Here is a 9,437-nt window from a genome sequence, read left to right as displayed (position 1 = left end):
ATTCCGGCTTGCAAAGTACTTCAAGAAGGATTATGGTGGCCTATATTGTTTAAGGACACCATAGAATTTGTCAAAAGGTGCGAGGAATGTCAACGATTTGCTATCCCACAACAAAGGGACAAGATGCCGCTCACCCCTATTATTGTAAGACAACCCTTCGAGAAATGGGAGGTAGGTTTTGTTGGACCTATTAGTTCAACGGCACATCCATCACAAGCCCGATATGTGATCATGGGCCACGGACTATTTCACCAAATGGGCAGAGCCAGAGCCTCGAAGTGAGCTGATGCATGAACAAAAACAAAATTCTTATATGAGCAAATTATCTCAAGATTCAGCTACCCATTAAAATTAGTTAGTGATTGCGGCTCACATTTCATTAATGAGGTGATTGATCATTTGCTCTCGTCATTGGATTCTTAGTAATCCATTGGAAATCATCACCTTATTATCCACAGGCTAACGGTCAAGCAGAGCGTACAAACAAAATTTTTTGTACTATCTTGACGAAAACCTTGGAAGCAAGTCAAACAAACTGGGAGCATAAGATGACAATGGCCCTCTGGGCATACCAAACATCATATAAGGTAGTAGCAATAGGATACACTCCCTTCCATCTAGCTTATGATGTTGAGGTAGTAAGGCCTATGGAATACCTAGTTCCGAGCTTAAGGATTGCAGTGCAAGAACGTCTAATGGAGAATGCATTAGCTGAAAAGCTAATCGATTTAGAGAAGCTTGATGAGACCAGACTAATTGCATCGCATGGACTCATGATCGAGAAACTACACAGAAAGCATTGGTTCGTCGACAAAAACTTGAAACAAAAAGAACTGGAAATGGGGGACCTTGTTCTCATGTATGGTGTAGGAAGCACCAGGAAAAAGAAACTCAAATACAGAGGCCTAGGACCCTTCTGAGTGTCTGAGATCACACCTCAGGGGTTGGTTAGAATTGAGACAATTGACGGCGTAGAGATGGAGGGTTACGTAAATGGAAGCAAACTCAAGAAATATTTCGGACCACTAACCCAAGAGATTCTCTTCCCAAGAACATCTCTTAAAACAACAAAAACAGCTCGCAAAGGAAAAAATCCAGCAAGCTCAAGAAGAGGCTAAGGTAAGGGAGGCCAAAGCCAAACAATTAATCTAGAAGAGAATGTTGCATGTGAACATGGCTTCCTTGACTCTCCTGGGACGAAGAGGAACTGAACATTAAACCAGCATGACTTAGGGGGGAACTCTTCTATGGCTAAATGCCATTCAACAAGCATTGCACTAATAGATACGGGATGAAGTCATAACCTGATCTCATACGAGACATGGGTAGCCTTAGATAGACCGCACCTTGAACCCACCAATGCACAAATTCATAGTGTGCACTTGATAACTACGAAAGCTGAGGGATTTTTAAGTGTTAACATTTCCATCTGAAATAATTCCTTGGTTATAGAAAGGTGTTTATCATGCCTGCAGGTTCCATGGAAGAGGAAATGATCCTAGGACGATTCTCGATTTGCACCAGCAAATGTAATATCCAATGGGAGAAGAGGATAGCACTGCTAAACGGGGGTGAAAATGTCATGTATGTACCCTTATGGAGCCTCACAAACACATGGAAACAGGCCATGATTGAGGAGATAGCAACACCAAGCACGGTGACATCAACTCATGAAGCAAAAAAAACATCAGTTCTGCAAACCATACACAAACAATATCCAAAGTCACAGGGTACACACAACAATGGGTGCCCAGGGTTCACAACTCAAAAACCAGCCCCACAAGGAGGAGGAGGAGGTTAATATACGAAAACAATAAGAAGGATTCAAAAAGGGGCCAAAAATTAGAAATGTCCATATACAAAGATAAGAGTACACACTTATAAAAAGGTACTTAACCAAATACATACTAGGGTTCTCTATAGCCTTACAAGCAGGTTAGCAGTACTCTAGACAAACCAACACCCCACAAGGCATTGTAAAAGCAATGGGTCCGAAAAGATTTACTGGCACAAGGATACTACCAAGGCAATACAGTAGTGTGGGTGCCCAAACCCCATCTAGTGGCCGCCATTTACAACCTGCTCCGAATACAAAGGAAAGGGTAGTAAAAGCATGTAGAACCAACTCCCAACTAAAACCAATGCTCAAACTACACAAACACTAGTATGGAGGAAGAAGACTACTCAACAAGATGGGTTGAATATTGCCAAAGCAATACTAGTAACCACTTCAATCAAGGAGCTGGACCAGGACCCTAATGGGTGAAACAAAGAAGTTCAGCAAAGGGACATGGATAAAAGCTCCAAACCACAGGACTTAATAATAACATTGTTCAGTTGGGTGGAAGGAAGAATCAAACACTCCCACACGGAGCTAAAACGCCTACAACAACACCTACCCAGAAGTGCCAAGGTGTCACCTTGGTTCCCATGGCAATAAAAAATGAAGGTATCTACATTAGTCACACAATGGATACAAGGTAAAACTGGGTATCATTCACTCATTTAATGTATGTTTGAATGACTGAGCATGAAGAGAAATAGAAGGTATCAATCTTGCACACTCATGATCCAAAAAAATTCATGCCGTGAACTAATCTAAAAAGGTTCACGTCGTGAACCAATCTTAAAGGGTTCACACCGTGAACTTATCCAAAACAATTCATGTCGTACTAATCCAAAACAATTCACGCCATGAACTAATCCAAAATAAAATAGTTCACACCGTGAACTGGTCCAAAATGCTTCATGTCATGAAATGGTTACTTCTCATAGGCCAATCGCAAGATGCCACCTGGCATTCTTCATTAAGGTAGCTGCCCAGTCGGACGACTATGCTATAAATTCAAAAATCTTTCCTTGTTTAGTCATTTTACATCGTGTGCTCAAACGCAATTTGTCTTCCATCGTGCACTCCTGAACAGTCTTGCATCACATCCCCACTTATTCCAACTCTAATCGACATTCACACATTGAGCTGGGAGCTTGGACCCTTCCTTGTTTTTCTTTTCTTTTTCTTTTTCATCTTAAAAAAAAAAAAAACTTGATTATGAAACTGAATGTCTCGAAAACTCAATGTCTTGCACATTAAAATCATCTGCATTTTCATCACACGATTTCCATGTTTTTTCTCTAAACTCTACTAGGCGGACTCATCACCAAAAATCTGCAACTTCACAGAACTGAACCTACAGTCTCATGCTACTAAAACTCACAGGATTTTGTCTCATGGAAATCCCTCTCATGTTTGCAACTTTCACATTTTTAACTCTCACGGGATTCCATCTCATGGAAATCCCTTTCACAGGATTTTGTCTCACGGAAATCCCTCTCACGTTTTTAACTCTCACGGGATTCTTTCTCACGAAATTCCCCCTGACATTTTTAACTCTCACAGGATTCCGTCTCATGAAAATCCCCCCTCACGTTTTTAACTCTCACGGGATTCCATCTCACACAGAAATCCCTCTCACATTTTTAACTCTCACGGGATTCCGTCTGACACAGAAATCCCTCTCACATTTTTAACTCTCACGGAAATTCCCCTCATGTTTTTAACTCTCACGGGTCTACTCCTCAAACAACTTGCAGTTTCAGGGAACTGCCAAACACCTGCACCTTCACGCTATATAATTGACATGTTCAACTAACACACCTTGTTTATTTCTCCCACCACTAACACCCTTCTCATCCTGATTAACCTTCTTGTTGCCATTCAAAAAAAAAAGGGAGTGGTACCTGTCCCACCAGTTTGGAGACTGATTTTCTTTACATGTACAGATGTCGACCTCATACCCTGAAGTCGCACAGACCCCCGTAGTAACATAGGCTAGCGCTAGAGGCTCCCCGGTGAGTCAAAAGAAGAAGCCGATGATGCGAGGACCAAAGATGAATTACTTGGGCCCATATGCCCAAGCCTTCCATGGTGCCATCATCAGAAAGGAGATCCATATGGCCCATGGAAAGGTGGCACTGCAGTATCACCGCCGGAGTGCCTCCAAATCCTAGAAGAGGTAGAAGCAAAGAAAAAGCTAGAGAAAGTAGGCCTCGACAGAATGGCATAGATTCTTCCCAAGAACATCAACATGGAGCTTTGTGTCAAAGTACATTAAAACCTATGACAAAGCTACCAACCTGGGCACAGTAAAACGAAGGCCGATGGCACAACAAAGGAAGTCCTGATCATGGAAGATCTAATTCGTGAAGCTCTGCAGCTCCCACCACCAGTCAAGGTACACACCCATGCCTTTGACAAGATATGTTATATGCTGAAGAAGAGCTCATATGATTCCAATGGGATTGAAAATGAGAATATCAGAGATGAGGCCATGAAAAAGGCATGCAAGGCAATGTCGTTATAATCATGCAGGTGAAGCCAGTGGATTGCTACAACAGGGTACCGCTAAACAAAATTGTAAAAGTCCATGAAGAAAAGGAGGAGGATTGGGCATACTACATACACCGAGAGATGGAAAACTACCTCAAAGCCCATCAGTCCAAGATATGCAACCCATACCTACTGTTGACACAGGTCCTAAACCATGTGGCGCAGAGGACCCTTCTAGAACTCGAACCAGCAGAGCAGATGTAGTTGGCACTACTTCTAGAGCAACCAGCGCTTGCTGACAATTGTAGAGATGCAAGAAAGGCAACCTGTCCTCATAGAAACACAAGCCATAATGAAGCAGATAAAGAAAGGGAGGAAAAAGAAAATAGAAAGGAAGATGAGGGGCATCATTCTTGACGTGGCTAAGGAATCACAAAGGATAGAGGCTGAACTCGCATAAGAAATTAGATCATACCAGAAAGTACTGGCACTCCAAGAAGCCACTGTCAGTCAGGCCACACAAGAACAAATACAGCAGATGAATCCTCCTTTGAGCCCGGCTCAGTGTCCCCGCTCAAGGATTCTACCATGGCAGACACACCTGTGGAGATGGAGACAAAGATAGTAGCCGATCCAATGGCGACTGAAGAATCACAAGAACTTGAGACAGTAACATCCTAGTGCAAGATCCAGCAGCGCCACTTGATACAAGTAAAAGACCAAGAGGTGAAGATACATCCAGTTTGAGCAAAAGAAGGCATCTGGAGGATGAAGAAAGACTACCCTAGCTGTCATTCCTACAAAACATAAATTATGAACAGTTCATGTAGGAAACTATGGAAGGCTACTAAACCTGCTGCATACTAGATTGAAAGGGGCCACGAGCACAAGTGCACCACTATGGGAGCAGGAACAGAGTATGGCACTACCATCTCCTCAGTACACACATGCTTCATGATCGTAACGCTGCACAAAAGGGAGGCAGAGACGTCTGGGCCAGGAGAGGGATGGACCAACAAGTTGAGGGAGGGCGGGAGCAATGGCGAGTAGCAAGTTCAAGAGTCAAACACACAAGTACAAACCTTAAAAGAACACTTGACAACATCAGAGACTGCACATTGAGATGTAATCACGAAGAGTTTGAAGGTCACTGAGAAGCAAGAGGCCAGGTACAAATTACTGGAAAGCAATAATTTGGTTCTTAGCCAAACTATTGTTTAGAGAATTAAAGAGAATACGGATCTTAAGGCAAAGGTGGAACATGCTAAGGGGAAACTCCAGAAGTAGGTTACCCACAACCACGAGCTAACATCTATTCATACACAGCAGGTACAAGAGCTACTCACTTACAACAAGAAAGGGAACAAACAAACAAGGCACATGCAGAGAAGGTGAGAGCCCTTAATGATGCCATTAGTGCCAATCAAATTGAAATACAAAGAATGGAGATAGCACACCAAGAGGCAATGGCACAGGTCACCCAACAGTTACAAGATAGCTAAAGACTGCTGGCTGTCGAAAGACTTTAGAGAATCACAGAGGCTCAAGAAAGAGAGGCTACTGCCATACATGCCTAGGAGGATGCAATGACGCGCTTCGAGGAGTTGGATGCTACATAGATGGTCCGCGAAATAGCCATATTAAACCTCCTCAGTACCAACGACTCTCATCTACAAGAATTGGAATGCCAATTGGCAATACAAGACTGCAGTCAAAGAGAAGAGCCTACGAATGAAATGCGCCTACTCCTTGAGTGAGTCTCAGAGATAGGTCAGTTTGTCAGTAACCCCTCGGGTCCCTTCTCAAACGCTTACTCTATTTTTGTGTACACTAACCCTCTCCTTACTTCAATATAATATAAATATGTCTGAGAACCTAGGCTCGGGTAAACTAACCCTCATTAAGCAGAATACTAAGCGTGATGATGACCCCACTATCATAATGGGAATTTCGTGGGGAGATATAGTATTAACTAATCCATAGGATATCTACTTTTATCCATTACACCCTATTGTGTTAAACCTTCGTAGTTGGTGTTGAGTACTAACCCTCTCTCCCCCGAGGAGATATTGGCACCTCACCCGTCTCCCCAACGGCAACCTCAAGAGGTACGCCATATTGTCCCCCCAAGATAATATTGAAGCTTTTACTGATGATACAGTTTTGGAGTCATTGTCTGGTAGAATATGAAGGCTTCATTTGAGCTAGAAATCCACTGCTAAAGCCAAAGCTAATGTTCAAGGTGTTAATGCAAATAACACCGTTTGAGCCAACTTGAAGAATTCTACCCGAGGCCTACTCCAAGGGCACATCGACAAAACAGCATTATGTACCATACCCTCTACAAGCACCTCACCCAGATTTAGAAGAACTATTCCCTTTGGCTGGAGAGGGTACATTGTGGTCTAATGTGGCATGACAAACAAAATTAGCCAATCCACAACTGGCCGACCTTCTAGAAATCCAAATAGTTACTTCATTGATCAGTTATTACTTTCACAGGTGGAGGAAAGCTCACCCAGTCCATACACAAGGGGGATATGCAACTATTATCCCAGATGATGCACATCCCAAGTTAGAGGATTTTGGAATACAACCGGGGACTGGAGAAAGGAATTCTTAACAATTCTAGAATACAACCATGTCTATATGTGTGCACCACCAACTCAACGAGTTGACCCACTGTACTTGCCACTAAAGAGAAGATGGACTCCACTGGAGTTTTAGGAGTCCAAGAAGCGTGACTCGCATGTCTGTTACAACTTCCCAATCTTCATGCCAGAACCTTTACAGATATATAGAAGCAAAGAAAACAGATGCTCACTTGGATACAGGCATGGCACCATATCTCGGACCCAACAATCATGGCTAGTTTTAGATTCTTAAAATTGCTCGTGGTCCTGATTGATCAACCCAAAGAGCCAAATGATGGATATGAAGCTGAACAACTGCAATTCGACATGAATCAAGGTCCATCTGACAGGGGTATGATGATGTACTATCATCGCCTCTACGGTGTCTTCCTACATACATGCATGTCACATTCGAGGACATGGTGGACACAGGGTTCTGGCATTCACACTCAGCATTCAGAAGAACCCTCAAAAGGCTTCAATCACACCCAAACTTCTACCGTCATCATGAGTTCGGTGACCAGGTCTTTCGACCTCGGTAACAGGTTTTGCGGACAAAACCTATATCAGGTAAGGGGGATGTTAATCCCATTTTGGATTAACAAGTATGCTCCTCCAATTGAGGACATTAATAAGTGTCATGAAAAGGCATAATAAAAGTTGTACATTATGAGATATTGGCCACCCAAGGCCTTAGTTAAGTAAGTTTTAGGCACCCAAGTGTGAATAAGGGCCAAATGTATATAAGGCATTTTATGAAAAGACACAATCCCCCTTTGTGCTATTGATTGAGAGATCTTCTTTGTGTCTTGAGAGAGATTGAGAGAGAGCATTCTAGCATTTGTGCCTCTTCTATGTTTGTATGTTTCATGCTTGTGTGGGAGAGGGAGAGAGAGTGATTACCTTATGCAACGGTGTGAGTGACTCTACGGTGACAACGTGGAGGTGGATCTTGGAGGGTTGGAGCTTAACAAGTGAGCTTGGAGGCCTCAAGGGACTCAATTCAAAGCATTGGTAAGTGCCTTACGACAGTTGTGTTATATTTCTCTTCCTTTACACGTGAATGCATTGAGTTCCCTCTTGGAGGTGTGGTAGCCCATAACATATGAAAGCTGGGCACGAAAAATGAAACAAAGCTTTAGTAGAAGCTGAGAAAGAGGCCAGGTAACTTATGGCTAAAACAAAAAGTGAGAATGAGGATAAACCAAACTTGATTTCAGTACCAGACCATTTCAAAACCTACACAGTTGACGAACGAAAGGTGGTCCGACTGCGGCAAAAAGAGTTAAGGAAGGTGGGTTGTCCACATCATGTGTCGATGGCCCAACTGAAGTCAAGGAAGTTGATATTGTGGGACTAGGGGAGGAAGCCAAACCTGTTTATATCACTAAGGACTTGACTTTGGTTGAAGAAAATAAGGTCGTTACTCTCTCCTTAAGGAGTTTAAGGATTGTTTCACTTGGAACTACAAGGAGATTAAGGGTGTACCACCTGAGGTGGTGCAAAATACGATCCCAATCATGGAAGGATCAAGACAAACCAAGCAAAAACCATGCTAGATGAATCCTAAATATGCAGAAATTGTAAAGCAGGAAATCGATAAACTCATTGCTGTGGATTTCATCTATGAGATAGAACATATGGATTGGTTGCCACCAATCGTAATAGTGCCAAAGAAGAATGGAAAACTTAGGGCATGTGTAGATCTTAAAAAAAGGTCAACGCAGCTACTAGGAAAGACCATTATCCATTGCCCTATATACGAAACACGTTTTGGAGAGAGTAGCTGTTGAAGAAGCTTACAACTTCTTCGACGGATTTTCAGGCTACAATCAGGTGTCTATAGCACCATAAGACTAGCATAAGACAGCCTTCAATACAATGTGGGGGACATTTGCTTACAAAGTCATGCCTTTCGATCTCACCAATGCCCCAGCAACATTCCAACAATTAATGTGCACAACCTTCAAAGACTACTTGGTTAGAGATATTCATTGATGATCTGTGTGCAGACTCTTGATGGAAAAACCATCTGGCTTGCTTAAGGAAGGTGTTTGAGCGATGTCCATTATATCGTATATCCCTAAACCCTTTAAAGTGCCAATTTCGGGTCAAACATGGTGTGATATTGGGACACATTGTCTTGAACGGTATATCCACAGATGACAGCAAGGTCAAGTTAATCTTGGAACTGCCACCACCCACTAATTACAAAGGTGTGCAAAGATTTATGGGCCATGTTAGGTATTATCGCTACTTCATGATCTTCTATGCTGAAATCGCCGGCCATTATATAAGATATTCACATTGTCTTTGAATGGACTGAGGAATACCAGGAACAATATGATTGATTGAAGCAGGCATTGGCTAGCACGCAAATTCTAAGACCGCCTAATTGGGACCTTATATTTCATGTGCATATTGATGCATCAAACTTTGCTATTGGATGCGTACTAGCATAGCTTGGTGAGTTCAAA

The sequence above is a fragment of the Cibotium barometz genome, chromosome 32 (assembly GCF_041138505.1).
Source record: "Cibotium barometz isolate CiBa-2024 chromosome 32, ASM4113850v1, whole genome shotgun sequence".
Lineage (NCBI taxonomy): Eukaryota > Viridiplantae > Streptophyta > Polypodiopsida > Cyatheales > Cibotiaceae > Cibotium > Cibotium barometz.
Note: the sequence above shows the minus strand (reverse complement) of the source record.